This window comes from Trachinotus anak, unplaced genomic scaffold, assembly GCF_046630095.1.
Source record: "Trachinotus anak isolate AG129_WGS33_773 ecotype Australia unplaced genomic scaffold, CSIRO_AGI_Tana_v1 ptg000013l, whole genome shotgun sequence".
Lineage (NCBI taxonomy): Eukaryota > Metazoa > Chordata > Actinopteri > Carangiformes > Carangidae > Trachinotus > Trachinotus anak.
The window spans coordinates 5,822,832-5,838,281 of record NW_027273864.1 but is presented as its reverse complement, the minus strand read 5'-3'; the positions used below and the strand labels follow the sequence as shown (position 1 = coordinate 5,838,281).

General features: G+C 40.8%; 1 long non-coding RNA gene across 1 annotated transcript; it reads right to left on the bottom strand.

Moving 5' to 3' along the window:
* Positions 1 to 1,162: 1,162 nt before the first annotated feature.
* On the bottom strand, positions 1,163 to 12,597 carry LOC139631242 (uncharacterized). Its single transcript, XR_011693334.1, has 3 exons — positions 8,747 to 12,597; positions 5,597 to 5,714; positions 1,163 to 4,996 (listed from the first exon to the last, which is right to left on the bottom strand). It is a non-coding gene; the product is annotated as an uncharacterized lncRNA (long non-coding RNA).
* Between the last annotated feature and the right edge of the window lie 2,853 nt (positions 12,598 to 15,450).

The following is a 15,450-nucleotide window of genomic DNA, read 5'->3' as shown; positions in this document are numbered from 1 at the left end:
ATCTATTTTCTCCATTGTGATTGTACACATGGCATAGATAGCTAATTCCAGGCCCAGTGAGGTGCAACAGTGCGCTGCTGCTACTCAGTTAACAAGGTTATTGATTTTGGAAACCACCCTCTTAGTATGGTCGCTCCTCAGAAAACACACTAATTGCTATTTATTCCTTGCTTTCGATTTGGTGTAGTGACTGATAATCCTCATGAGATCCAGCAGACTATTTAAAACTTGGCACATCAACCTGAGGATGGAGAATAAGTTAGGAGGGACACAGTGATGAAAAACCATACTTCAAACAAACACAGCTTACTTCTTTTCCCCTTCAAACAACAGACCACCTGTGTATGCTCGAGGAAGAGGAGAATATGGCACAGCAGTGAGTAGACAAGTCTCCTCGAGATAGGAGAGCACCCCCGTGTTCCCAAGGTCTTTCCGCTGAATTTGAACAAGGCCCACAAGTTACGTCCAACATACTCAGAGCAACAATCATTTATCCACACGCCTCTAAAAAGAGATCATAAATCTCAACCTTCTAGCTCCTTCACAAGACAACACCCCAATAGAGTGGCATCTTCCCCGGTGCTCCCTCCTCCACTCACATTAATCTACCTGTGTGCACCCTGTGTCCTGAAAAACCATGCTGGCAGGCCTCTCAGCCAGTCAACATCAAGCTCTCAAAAACACAGGAGTGTAGCTCAAGCTTCCCTCAGCTTCCCTCAGTCAGAGGACCACCAAAGATGCAGGCAGTGCAGGCTGTATAATCGAGAACGGGAAGGAACCTTCAGGTGATTAATCCAGAGGCACCCTGCTTCCTCCAGATGGCATTTCACCAGGGGATGTGCATTAAAGTCTATGGACCTTGCTGTTACTGCTGCATGTCTATTGCTGCCTCCTCTGATGCCGCCAGCGCCGTCGAGATCCATTCACCCCGTGCCCCCGTGATGTCACCACTGCCCACTCCATCCATACAGATTTATGCCGGTGCACATATGAAGGAGGTATTGACATTTAAATCAAGCAGAGGGATTATCAAGAGCAGACAGCTGCTACTTAAGATAGACGCTTATATCCATATAAACTAGACATGTATTACAGACCACCAATATTCAGAGTTTGGACTGAAATCCACACCACTGAGAAGTGTCAGCTCTGGTATCCCCGCTGTGTGTCACGCTCCTCATATACCCACATTTTCCCTGATACCTGTGACACACATACATATGAAGGGATGAATGACAGCTCCTGACGGAAGGTTGAATAATGAATTGCTGCACTCACATGTTGTTTATTTGAGCTGTGTGGCTGCCTGTAAGCAGAGTGGCATTTGTCACGGGAGTCTTCATATTGAACCTGATCATCAGCGCTTTACATGATCTGAAAAAAATTGCTTTCCATCCAGCTGAAATTACAGACAGCTTATCAGATGCATGCTTCATATAGTGTCGGCAGAAGTGGCTGGGTAACCCTATAAATCAACGCTCACACACAGTGAAGCAGCTCCCTATAATTTGTCTTGGTGACAAAGTGAGAAAATCCAGCTGGACAACCAGGAAATCTGTCCAAACTACAACCTGTCCCACAGAAATTATATTTACACTAATTTGCAATAACAAATAAAGGTAATGCTGCCTGAATTCCATTTTTTTTAACACAAGGAAACATTTTTCATGAACATGTTGACAAAGTCATATATATATATATTTTTTTTATTAAGGAACTTCCAGGAAAGAAACAATGTACACCCTACATAGTACATTATATATACATTGTTACCCCTGAAGTCACAAATTGTTAGTGCTGAAAGACATATTTTAATTAGTTGTGTACATTTTCTGCTCAAAGATTGATCCCTGTCTTTATGGTTATGTTTGAGGAAACTATAACCCTTGATTAAATTTATAATCCTAAAGATGTTCTTCACCTCTAACCCAATCTTTGAAACTATTAATGAGCATGTATTTTGCTATAGCCATTAAATGTATTCACATTCATCAGTTGAATCATTATGAAGGAGTCTGCATTGCCGGTGGCGGAGTCTGCACCTCCTGCCCTGGTTTCAAATGGCTTGCACATGAGGAATTCACTGGAAATGACCTGACATAAACGCACTGAATGAAATTCAGAAGAATAGAGCCTGCTCATGCACACATTGAACATCATGATTTGAGCTCACGTATGCTACAAAATAGTGTGATCAGGCAGTTACAGACATTTTGATATGGAAAATATTTGCACATCTACAGCAATTTATAGAAAGAAGACATCAGGTTTTCATCATGGCCGAACAACTCAGGAAATACACAAGTGGCTCATTTTCATCTGTTATATTTCTGACAAAGTAGCTGCTCAGAGCAGCTTGTTATTTCAAACACATCTCTGGGACTTGGATCATTAAGATGTTCTTACGGTTACCAACAGAAACCACGGGTATCGCGGCAACCAACAAGAACTGAAATCAGTTTCAGCTTTACTGCAAAGTGTATGCACACATACAAGGAATCAGGCAGTGCTGTTCTTAACACACTTCCACACTGTTCCCAGAAATGTTTTCAGGAAGACAGATAGAAATGAACATGCAGCTAAAAATAAGATAATAACATAACCATTAATGAGAACAAATACTAAAACGACAATGAACAACAACATACAATGTGTCTAAACAAGACATCTGTCTTCTGTAAACAAGAACACAATCGTGGAAGGCTCCAGAGTACGAAGAGCGCTAGAATAAATATTGCATGGATAACGTAATGTGTTACTTTATATACATGATGTGGGAGGTTGTGTACAGAGTATGCACCCATCTATATACTGTATATACAGTGTGCTTAGATTTATATAGTGATGAAGGGGTTGTGTGAGGTAGTTAACTGTAGTTAGTGTGTTACTTGCAGTAGATTCAGATCAGCGCCCTCTCAGTTTAGAGAAACACCAGCAGCTGGTGTGGACATGGTCAGCAGAAAAACACATTTTAGCAGAAAACAAGTTAAAAAAATATCAGTTGCAGTGTAAATTTTATTTGGAATATTTTCACAGGTTTTTGTTGCCATTAAAGAACCATTTTCTTTAGAACTACAGTTTGTGAACCGTTGAACTACCATATTCCTACGCCCAAGTGCACTGTATTACTCCGCAAATTTGCTGTTTGAGTCAGCTTTGGTGCACTTGTGCGTAGGAATACAGTTGTTCAACGGTTGGAAAAAATTTAGTTCCTAAGGAAAGGTCAGATTCTCTAAACTGCTGCTTCTCTAAACTGGAATATACTGCAAGTAAAACACTGACTATAGATGAGTACTTAACACAACCCAACATCAAATAACCCAAACTATCACTTCAAAGCACAGTTTGTATTTGAAACTAAATAAATCATGTATAATCTGTGGGGACTGTAGATGCTTTAGTGTTGCAGGTTTACCACACAGGGGTTGTTTTCAGGCTCTATATTACGGGAGAAACCGTTCTTGTGTCAGGTTGTTTTGGTGCACAGTCTTCAGCAGCGCCCACTAGAGGGGAGAAGCTGGTTGTGTCCAGGGCGTGAGGGGTCTGAGGTGATTTTCCAAGCCTGTTTCCTAACAGATGTGTAAGTCCTGAGGGGAGGGTGCAAGACAGGATGTGGTAACTTACATTAAATCACAACTTTAACATGGTGCTTTCATTGCCTATACCTAACAGCAGGTGTAGCCTGTTCCCAGGTGTTGATGTCATGCACTGCAAATGTAGGTGGTACAAAAATGCTGCACTTTCTCGACTGTAAAAAAAAACACTGAACCTGATCTAGATCATAATTATGCTTCTCTCAAAACATATATTAAATAACATTTTAATATAAAATCCAGTTGACCAGGCTGCAATCTTCATTTAGAAAGTCTGTGCCACAGTCAGCATGAAAAACATCACACACGGGCATAATTTATCTTTTTCTTTAGGTTACCACTATTTTAATAGTGCCCATGAGGAAGCCAGGCTTCCTAATGAAGTCAAAAGGTGTTTTGTGGCTGCTTAGAATCCTTTGTTGACTCAGAGGGCGAATCCAGCCGTCTCATTTGTTGACGTTATTGTGCGGCTTTGGAGAAAACACAGGTGTGACAAAGGGGCTGATTCTAACACCAGGGGAGAGAAAAACAGCACATCTGCTGTGGGTCACGGTGTTGTCAAGCAGACAGACCATATGGGCTGCTTCCGCTCAGCACCAGCCATATCTCAGCACCACTAATCTGACAGGAATGACACCTCCGGAGAGGCTGTGAGCTATGTTTTAATGAACATTGTACGTTATTAAACTCATTATGTCTAGACTCTCCTTGCCACTAAGTCTCCTACAGCCTGCTCCTCCATTGTTTCTCTCACTCGCCCTGCATGCATATGAGTGAGCATGCGTACGTGCACGCTTTTAACCTTAAGATAACAACGCGCACAACATGTTCCGTTCTCAGCAGCCTATGTTACAGTGGCTGATTGCAGATTGTGTAACGCTGGGGCATAGCCTAACCCAGAACCTTTAGGCACCAAAATGCAAATGTTGGTATTTCCTAAACAAGGCGCTGAAAAGAAGCGATGCTAAGCACATTAGTATTCACAGGGAATTGCACACAAATACATATTTTATATCTTGTACACATGTCATGTCAACCCTGACTGCTTTATTATTGCATAAATCATTTGATCAGTGTCATTAGCCCCTTGAGATGTATCTATACATTAGAGAGTCTAAGGGAGAAATAATTACCCCTGTGGATTGGTCGATTTTGGCTCCGTTTGCTGGCATGTATGGATTTTCAAGTGGAACCTTGTTGTAATTATCTTTGCAAATTAAAAGACATTAGCAGGCATCTTGGTAGTTGTGCAGGGGCATATAACTTCATTAGCCCAAAAGAGGGAATCAGCACTGCGAAAGATGTAATTTGCGGTGATGGATATTTCAGGAGTCATTTCAGTCGGACACACATCTTGTCGGACGTGTGCTGCCTTGCAAATCAGGAAAAGCGTGGCGCTGTGGCTATGAAGAGAGGAGAGAGATACGGCATGACACATGTCAGAAAAAAAAAAAACAAACAGAGGGGAAATGAGAAATAAAGAAGGGATTCATTGTAAGGCTGGATAGGTTCTGTTTGTGTCGATTATGTTGATTTACTCAGTTCTATAAAGTCTGGGCATTCTGGCCATAAAATGAAGCTCTTAGCCTGATTGTTTACATAAATCTGAATAAGGATCATGGCATTTCACACTAGGTGAAAATTAAACAGAGCCACAGCCGCTAACTCAACCTCAAACTACATTGCTTGCTTTAAGGTTGCCATTGCTTTCTATTTTTGAAGTAACTATTAACTAATAAGTAGATTTGAAAGATATTTCACACATCCAACGAGGTTGTGTTTCGGGTAACTGAAAGTAAAATCTCTTAGGATTTATTTTATTGAATTTTTTGGTATAGCATTCTGAAAGAAATACTCCATCGTCCGCCTCCTTTTCAAATCAGTAAAAATAGCCTGAGTTGCTGTTACATCAGTGATTTTCTGATCTTGGGCTTATAACAGAGTCACAGGTCTAAATGAGCTTTAATAAAAGGGTCTATCATTTAATCTGGAGGCATTCTTACCTTTTTTGCCTGCTCTTCCTCTTTGTCGATACATCTGAGTAAGACTAGCAGCTCCTGGCGTTTCAAGCAGCTCCTCGGTGCTGTTGGGACTGTGAGCTCTGATCGCTTGCTCTCACACCTGCGGTTGGATAATCAAAAAGAGTCCTTGAAATTCCCGAACTGATTGCACAAAAGCTCCTGGTACACTGCTTTAAGGCATAGAAATACAGATCTCTGATTTTATTGTCCTTTTGTTACCATGAAAGCATCAGAACAAATTCAGCTCGTGCATCATAACAAAAAAGCCTCATACATTAAAAATCCAGAATGCAGACAAATCATCTGCTGGGGCCGTTATATCTGCTCTATGAGTATGTTTTGTATTGTGTGATTTAGTCATTATCTGAATTATTCTTTTCTATCTCAGTGGAGAGGATTAAGCCGCTCGTTGCCTTGGGCTCTGTAACCAGGAAAGTTCTTGAAAGTCAGAGGCAGACGAATGTGAGGCAACAGAAGAAAGTCTGCTATTTTAAGCTATTGAGTCGTTCAGGTTTCAAGTGGCGCATTTGTTAACACTGCTTTTGTTGCTGCCTGTGGCAGCTTTGCTGTCTGCCCATTGGATATTGCTGATAAAAGTCAGCCGCAGTTGCCATGCGATGTGTCGCTGGGCATGAGGATATTGATCGGCAGCCAAAATGATGGTGCTTTAAGCTTGGGTATTCATTATTGATACCTGATTTCTTTTTATCTGTCAAGGCTGTAGATGCGATTTATAACAGCTTCATTAACAGCTTCTATGTTATGCAAATGCAGCTCTCATTTCTACACTTGAGTCGTCATTGTTTTGGGTTGTGTTTACAGTGGGGTTGCAGCAGTGTACTGGTTTCACACTATACCCTTGTATTAAAATTGATGGCTACCATACCATGTACATTTGCTTATTACTAGTACTGAAAAAGACACCACACAAACATATGAAGCACAGAAAATGGCAGAGAAGTGAGACAGATATCTCCATCCCCCGAAAAAGAAATTAAGATGGGATTACGTTGGGCATCCCAAAAACAAACGTGAGGCTGTCCTTGAGGACACATATGCAGTTTGAAAAAAACCCACATCACTCATTCTGCCTATCGAACTGAACATGGTCTCTCTGTGCAGATCAAAGTCTGCCTCCTGTTAATAACTTTAATCCCCCCCCCCCCCCCCCCCCCCCCAAAAAAAAAACCTGTAAACATTTAAGTGTCTATTATAAAATATGCTATCAAAATAATTTCCTGCGTCTTGGCCCCCAGCTACATCAGCACTGTTTGTCTGTTTGGTGACCTCTGACTTACTAACAGACACACATTGACCCTGATCTGACCTCATAAAGAAACACACACACTTACTTATATCAGCCCCTCGAGCAGGCGAAGTTTGTGTGTGTGTGTGAGTTAAACATACAGACGAGATCAGTCTGGCTCCACTGTTGTGCACCTACAGCAAAACTATCTTCTCTCTTTCTTCACAAACTAAATAATCCATTTATCAAAGGAGGAAATAATCAGCAGAAGACAAAGACAAAGAAAACAATCATTGGTTACAGTTACAGATACAAAATCATTTAAAAGAGTTCCACCTCAACCAAGTGCACAGTAAAATCCTGCTTTTATGTTAATGCATAAGTAATAATAATCCAATGGTAAATTTGAAATACAATGTAATCGTGATATTTTTGGAGATGACAGTGAGAATCTGATACTGTTACGACCCTACTTTTCAGGATTGGTGTCATCCTTGATGTTCTGTAAGTCAGTGGTTCCTATTTTCTGTGATCCCTGAAAGATGAACTCTGAGTCTGATGAGAAATTAGTACATTCTGTCTGTCACTGGTGTTTGTTTTGACTTGTGTATTCACGTAGTCAAAATAGAGAGAAATTTTAGTTTAATTAATTTACTTTTCTGCAGTGCTAAACTCACCAACATTACTGGTCCAACTGTCAGTGGTGGCACAGTAATTTGATTGGTTGGCTGTGTGGGTGGGCACTGAAATAGCTAACAATTATACCACTTTAATTCCAGCAGTCACACATGCAGTCAGCTAGCTGGACAATATTTGTCATTGCTTAGTCCTATCTGTAATTTATTTGAGGACTCCCTACGTTACTGTGTACTTAATATATTGTTCAGTATAGTGATTCAAATCCCAGGGGAACATACTGTATAACATGCTGAGGTTACAGTCAGCTAACAGCGACAAAGTATAGGTCCTCCAACCTGAACAACTTTGTAGGTTGACATTTTCAACCCTCTGACATGACCCATAGTGTCTCCTGAAGTAGTGCCGCTACGGCTGTAGGCGTACCTGACCTTGGTTGTCATGGTTATCATAATAAACAAGCAGGCATACCGGGCCTTAGTCAACATGGGCACAATAATAAATGGTCATGGCTTGGTTGTGTTTAAGCACAAACACTATGTTCTTGGTTAGGTTTAGGAAAGCATTGCGGTTCGGGCTAAAATAACTACTTCCTTAACATGTGACGTGCTTTGTTGTCATGGTTACAATAATAACAACGTAGTTAACTTTGTTGAGCGGTCATGGATAATAGAAACAACAAACTGCTACTTTCAGATGGGAAACAAACACCGCTCTCCTGGGTCATACTCCTGTGTTTTGTTGACCCATCCATCCACCTTAACCTCCTCCTGATTTGGACTTTGTCGCTCTATAAACTACGTCACCACACTTTCCCCTTGGCTCCTGTCATAATTACTACGGCCGCTAGATGTCGCCTAACAGCAAAAGGTAACTATGGGTCATAGTAACCTGCTGTGCAAACGACCTAAGGGCTCGATCGAACAGTCTCTCCACTCCAAAGTGGATGCTAAGGCTATCTTTCTGTTTGAAGTAGCTGCAAAAAGTGCCTAGCTGGTAACATTAGCTAGTTAGCTGGGAGATAATAGCTCTAATAGACCTGTAAACATAAACTGTGTGCTAAATGCAGCCTGTAGTGCATAGTGAAATTTGTCTAAATGTTAGCATAATATCAAAAAGTGCTAAAACTTTTAGTATCAAGGAGTCACCATCTCATTATGGTCACAGTGTGTCCACTTCACTGAGGCAAGACAGAAAAATCCATGAAAAGATGTACAAAAGATGTACAGGTTTCCTACCTGTTTCCCTACCTTTTATTTTCGTTTTATATCCCCTGTTTACCCTGTTTTACTCAGTCTTTCCTAGTGGAATTCATCCAACAGCATGATGGGCCCAAATGGTGAATGCTGTAAAGGGACAGACGGTTTAAATCACTAAAACTTGACAGCCAGTGCTATGTGGATGTAAAAAAAAAAACAAAACACTATTCTTAGCATATTTGATTATCCAGTCACTGCTGTTTCAGACCAAATGCTTCAGAGTGAATAGTTTGCATGAGGAAATGCACAGAGTGAGCAGAACAAAGCAGTTAATAAGGATCCAAATGTTAAGTCTTAGTCTTTGTATGCCGACCACCTCCCTGTGACTTTTGTACCGTACAAGAACACAGCAAATCAGGTGGAAAATTTTTTTTCCAGTGAACATAATCCATGTAGCAATTACCTCCAAAATCCAGTAAGTAAAATAATTTAGCACTTAATGAACATTCCTGTTGGAGACCAGGGTACCCCAAATTGACACTAATAATTTCTTTTCATGATTTATTAGAATAATTTTGAATACATTTTTGGGGGGGCTGAAGAGGGGAAATTATCTAGTAATTAAAATGGGAAAAAAGCAAAGAAAAGAGGAAAAGTATACACAGTTTTGTGTAGCCCAGTCGCGCTGGTTCTCAGTTATGTCTTTGCGATCCCTCACAGGGGTCCTGTCCCCAAGCTGAATCATTCATTTAGCCTGTCTCAGCATGCACTGAACAAAATGACACTATCTGAATATTTCACCAGGATGCAGATAGGTGCAATTCTGTCCCCAGGTTCTAACCATAAGAATCATATTTTGCTTGATGGTACCAGTTCTACTGTTACTCTAATACATTCTAGTTTATTGACATCATAAAAAGACAGGCTGAAAATATTGTTCTGGGAGAAAAAAAAAAGGAAAGCTAGAGCAATAAAAAGACAGACAGCACCGCAGAAGGTGAAGAAGCTGTTTCTTTAGATGGACAAAGAAGGAGAGGCAGTGTGCGGCAGTAAGAGAGCAAAATGCTTCATAGCCTCGGGGGTGTGCGCTGCTGAAAGAGACAGCCTAATGGAGGGTCCCTGTGAGGAGTGTTGACAGTCTGTTTGCTTCAACCCAGTCAGCAGCTCTGCATACAAGCACTGAAAGCAGGTGCACTGTAAAATCAGAGCAGGGGAGATGTTATTCTTGCAAACAAATACTTCCTAATTAAAGGTAAATATACATTTTTAATGAGAATGAAGTGGTCTCAACTTCACCTCCTGTAGGGGAGTCTGCATAATGTCCGTGCCGCACTAATTATTGGCAGAAATACCGCAGGCAAGAAACAGAGAGACAATGAGAGGGTGAGTAAATCCCTCCAATATTAGAAACCTATCATTTGGTCCGAGTTTTTACTGGTAATACTTTGTGGTAGTGAGCTTTCATGAACAGCCATGGTTTATGGTTATTCCCCCAGTGCAAAGCTGTGAGAATGTATCCAAGTTTTGACATAAGCCATTATTGTGTGAAGTGCTTAGAATGTGGGTCACATACCGGAGCAGTAACCTTGGAATCTGGGGGAGAAAATAAAGGCCTCTTTGATTCGGAAATTCACAAGAGGACCAGTACATAAACAGAGGATTCATCTCTCAGACATATGCATCCATAATGCATGAAGATGAAAAAAAAAAAAAAGAAAAAAAGTGGACATTCAAAAACACATTTCCAGTAAGATGATATTTGAAAGTGGCAAAATTAATATCCCTCTCTTTATAAAATACACATCAGAGATATGCTTGTAAAAAAAAATCTTTGTATAAAAGTTTAGCGGCCACATGCTGCCTGACAGGTGCACAGCTAACCGATTAGAAATAATGCAACGTGTTTGGCACCTGCATCCATGGAACCCAAAAGCATTTTGTCCTCCTGAGGCAGAGCTGCCTCGGGAGTAACTGTGCACAGCAAGATAGTGTCTGCAGCTCCTTTAAGGCCCCTGTAGCTATATTTTTAAGAAGAGCTTTCTATTTTAAGCAAACCACCACTGAACTACGCTGCATGCTAGTCAGTGCTGGATGTAAAAAAAAAACAAAACCCAGTCACTGCTACTCTGTGGGCTCTGCCATCACTTCCACTATTTTCTTTCCCACTTTGCAGCTAAAGAAAGAATATTTTGTAGTGTTTAAGAAAGCAAAAGTAGAAAAACACATCCAGATTTTGCCTAATACAACATGGACAAGGAGAAACATTTTACATGTAATTCTAAGGCGAGCCAGGCAGTAATCTCTGTCCTGTAGGCCAGGTCAGACCTTGAGAGATCTTTGAAGAATAGCATTCGGTGTTAGTAGTGCAATTATTTACATTTAAAATATTTCAGCCTTTAGAACTATATTGGAAATTACTTGCTTACAATTGACTGGCAGGTGTCTGCTCAAGTCAGCTAACCTTCGGGTCAAACAGTTCCACCGCCATCCTATATCCGTGGGTAAGGCGTATGCAGGTAACCATAGCAACAGTGCTCCAGCTTTGCGCTGCATTACCAGACAACTCTCACTAACCTGCAGTGGTGCTTCAAAGTTTGTGAACCCCTAGGATTTCTGCATAAATATCACCAGCTTTTCTCTTGAGTCTTGGAGGTAGGTAGAGAGAATCCAATTAAATAAATGAGACCAAAATATTCTACTTGGTCTTTCATATATTAAGGAAAATTATCCAATATTATGTACTACACGGTACTACTACAGAGAGAGGGGTTACTGAGAGGCAGTACATGGTGTGACTCCCTTCTGCAGCAACAACTGGAACTTCCAGGAAGTGTTGATCCATCCTGCGCATCGGCTTTGAGGGACTGTAGCCCTGTCTTCTGTCCAAAACTTCTGGAAAAAGTTGGTTTCCTCACATGAACTGCTCGCTTCGCATCCTTCCACAACATTTTGATTGGATTAAGGTCAGGACTTTGACTCGGCCATTCCAAAACAATAACTTTGTTCTTCTTTAACCATCCTCTGGTAGAATGACTTGAGTGCTTAGGGTCTTTGTCTTGCTGCATGACTCACATTCTCTTCACGGATAGATTTTCCTTCAGGATTCACTGGTATAATTCAAAATTCACTGTTCCATCAATGATGGCAAGCTGTCCTGGCCCAGATGCAGCAAAACAGGCCCAAACCATGCAACTACCACTGCCATGCTTCACAGATGGGATCAGGTTCTTATGCTGGAGTGCAGTGTTTTTTCTTTCTCCAAACATAACGCTTCTCATTAAAACCAAAAAGTTCAATTTTGGTCTCAGCAAAACATTTTTTTTTCCAGAGGCTTTCTTGTCCACATGATCATGAGCAAACTGAAGACAAACATGAGGGCAGGTAGGTGCAGTGAAGTTTAATAACTCCACTTACTGACTGGCAGGTAGTAATTAAACAGGTGATCCAAACTCAGGTGGCTGAAAGAGGGTGATGTAGAGGACATGAGCGGGAGTGTTAAGAACAAGGGAACCAAACAGAAGCAAGAGGAGTCAACAGGAAAACTGAACCGACAAAGACTGAGCGGAACACAGAGATTGAATACACACAAGCAGCTAAGGAGACACAGGTGTAACACATTGGGGTGGAGCAGGTAATCACAAAGACACGAAACACACCAGGGCAGGAAGCAAAACAACCACAGACACATAAAGATATAATTTCAAAACAAAACAGGAAATAATGAACATGACTCCAGACAAAGAGCATTATCTTCAGGTTTGTGGTATTTTTTCCCAGCAGCTTTGTTGCTGCATGGCTACCTTTCTGGCACTCACTTTTTCTCTTGGTGGCATTGTATTTGAAGTGGGTCGAAATGTCGACTCGTTTTTTTCTGACTACACCCAGCTGTTTCTGCCACGTGCTTTTCCCGTCACTGTGCATTGTCAGAGCTCCTACAGTGCAAAGTCACTGGGACAACGAATGGGACATGCAGGAAGAGAAATGTGGAGCGCAGCCATTCACTGAAAAGACACCCTATCAGCGTCATGTTTTCATTATGGGAACAAAAGTGGTGATGAATATATCTCATCACAGTTGTTGTTAACATAATTAACACTACAAGGGGTTGTAAGTAGACATTAAAAGGACAGCAAGCCACAAAGGTTATTAGATGGGAAGATGTATGCTGATATCTAGAGCAAGTCCTTATGGTTCAAGCAAGATTAAAGGTCTTACATGCATGACTGGTGGTGTGCACATTAAAATGCTAATTTTTAGCATTACAGTTTGGTGTGATCTTCTGTCTTATAAAGAGAAGAGAGAGACAGACATAGAACAGTGTGTATCGGAGGTAAGCCAGCCTCAGTTTTCACAGCCGGCTTGAGCAAACACAGCCAACCAGTCTGCCCTCTGCCAGCCTTTTGTACTCCTTTTTAACTATCACCATTTATGGCACTGATTGGGAAGGCAGTGTTTTGGCCACCCTTTAAAAATTCATCCTACTAAAGAATATTGAATGCCTTTTTAAATTATAATCAGGTAACTAATCCACTGTATTAAACTCCAGTTGGGATTTTAAGATTCCTCCTTTCAGATCATTAACTCCACAACCCATGTTTTTTTTTTTTTTTTTCAATTGATGGCTGTGGTCACACTCTCCACTGCTGGTACCGAGATCTATCCTTTTCACATATGATAAGATTATCCAAATTAGAAAACCATCTGGTGATCACTGCTGTGTTGCTGTTAGTTATTTTTAAAGCATTCAAGAATACAAATGAAAAGATAAAACAAAAAAAAGAAAAATGCAAAATGCTGCCTACTTCGGTAAAAATATCATTAACTGAAGAATATGAGAAGATGTTGTTTTGATGTTTTCTACTTAATGTCTAGTCGATGCATTATGTGTTTGACATGATACGAGTGGTGCTCAGGTAGCCCAAACGCAATCAATCTCAGCAAAGCAGCAGGAAAGAAGCCAATTGCTTAAGTGCTCAGATATTCTGATTGGAGTCCCAGGTGACCAGCGCTGTCAGTAATGAGATATAATATGTGCAGCCCTGGGAGACCTCCATTCACACAATGCCTGGGGAGACAAGAGTTGTGATGGCATTTGAAATCTAATTGGAAACACTTTCGCAGTGAATAAAGGGGGACACTAGGCACTCTTGCCATGTGTGCGACACAGTGAAGCATAACAAAACTATTTAAAAGAGTCCCAGCATTCAGTGTTTCAGTTTGAAGCCGTCGCTGAAGCAAAATAAAGCCAGCTGTTTCAACAGGAGTTGGTGTCCATGTGCGGAGCATCCACAGTTCTAGAAGATTTTACTTTAATCTCATGCATCATCATTAAATTTTACTCTTCATTTACACCGGGAGTTCATTAGGTTTAGGGAGCAAAATTGTGACTCTTTTTTGTGTCGTGGAGAATAAGTTGTGAGAATGCGAGCCAATCATCAATGATCACTGACAACAATTCAATATATCTACATTATAATCAGTGTTTAACATGAAGTTTTTACCTGTTTTTCTCTTTCCTCTTCTCTTTGTGTTCTCTGCTAGATAAATGGATACAGGTAATATATATAGATTGATATTATAAATAGATAGGTAGATAAAGACTGTAAATAAAGCTGGACGTAGCATCACCCACAGGTTTCTGGAGAGCAGGTTTGAAGCTCAGAGTCAGCTGCGCCTTACTCCGCGTAACTCCCAGCTAATCTCAAAACGGCCAAAGACGTGGAGCATGTGTGGAGCTGAGATTTTGGTGCAGGCCGGTTTGTGGCAAGCATGTGCTCACCCACCTGTCACTTAAAGTGGCCATGCCCTCAATTACGCATAACTTTAAGCCCTAATATAGTTTAAAAGACTATGTGTGTGAAATTCACAACCCTGTGCAGTTGTCATCAAGGGGGAAATTAGCTATAGGGCTCAAGGAGCTGCAGTATTTGGCACTTCCATTGGCTTCATTTTTCAGCCCCGGAGATTGCCACTTGCATTTAACTCGTCTTAAAGGACTGCTTTGTCATTTTGAAAAACTTGCTTATTCGTGACTAAAACTCTGCTGAGAGAATAAATAGCACTCTCATGCATGTCCATAGGGTACAGTGAGGCTGGAGTCAACAGCTAGTTATCTTAGCTTAGCTTAAGGACTAGAGGGAAATAGCTAGCCTGGCTCTCATTTGTATAATGTATGTATTTCAGCCAGAAAGAGAATAGGTTGTCAAATTGTCAAGCTATTCCTTTATGATATTGAAAGGGTCTGTCTTTGAAGGTGCTATTTCAATGCTCAACACTGTCAGCTTGTGTTCAGCAGTGCTGCTATTGATGCTGAACCGGTGTTATTGCTAAAATTGAATGCCAGTATCCAAGTTGGCCTTTTTTTAGGGTGTTTATTTAGGCTATATATTACAAATTCAACCTTCATGGACAAAGGGTGAGGAGGTCCAAAGCAGTATGAGGGCAAGTAGCTTTAACAAAGTTATTCAAGTATTATCTTTATGTGTGACTGTGCACTGCGCTATTTATTTGTACCTATACATCTCTTTTTGTCACAAACCCTAAACTGAAATCCAACAGGATACAGGTTCACATGTGCTGTGTATGTCACAAACTGATATTGATTATTTATAATGAAGCTGTTGCCTTTGTGCTCATATATGGTTCTAACACAAGCTGTGTGTTACCCAGCCTAATAAATGCTCTAAAATAATCTGTTCATTTACCACAGGTCACACTATCAGTCTGACCCCTCCAGAGACATGGCTACGGTGGTA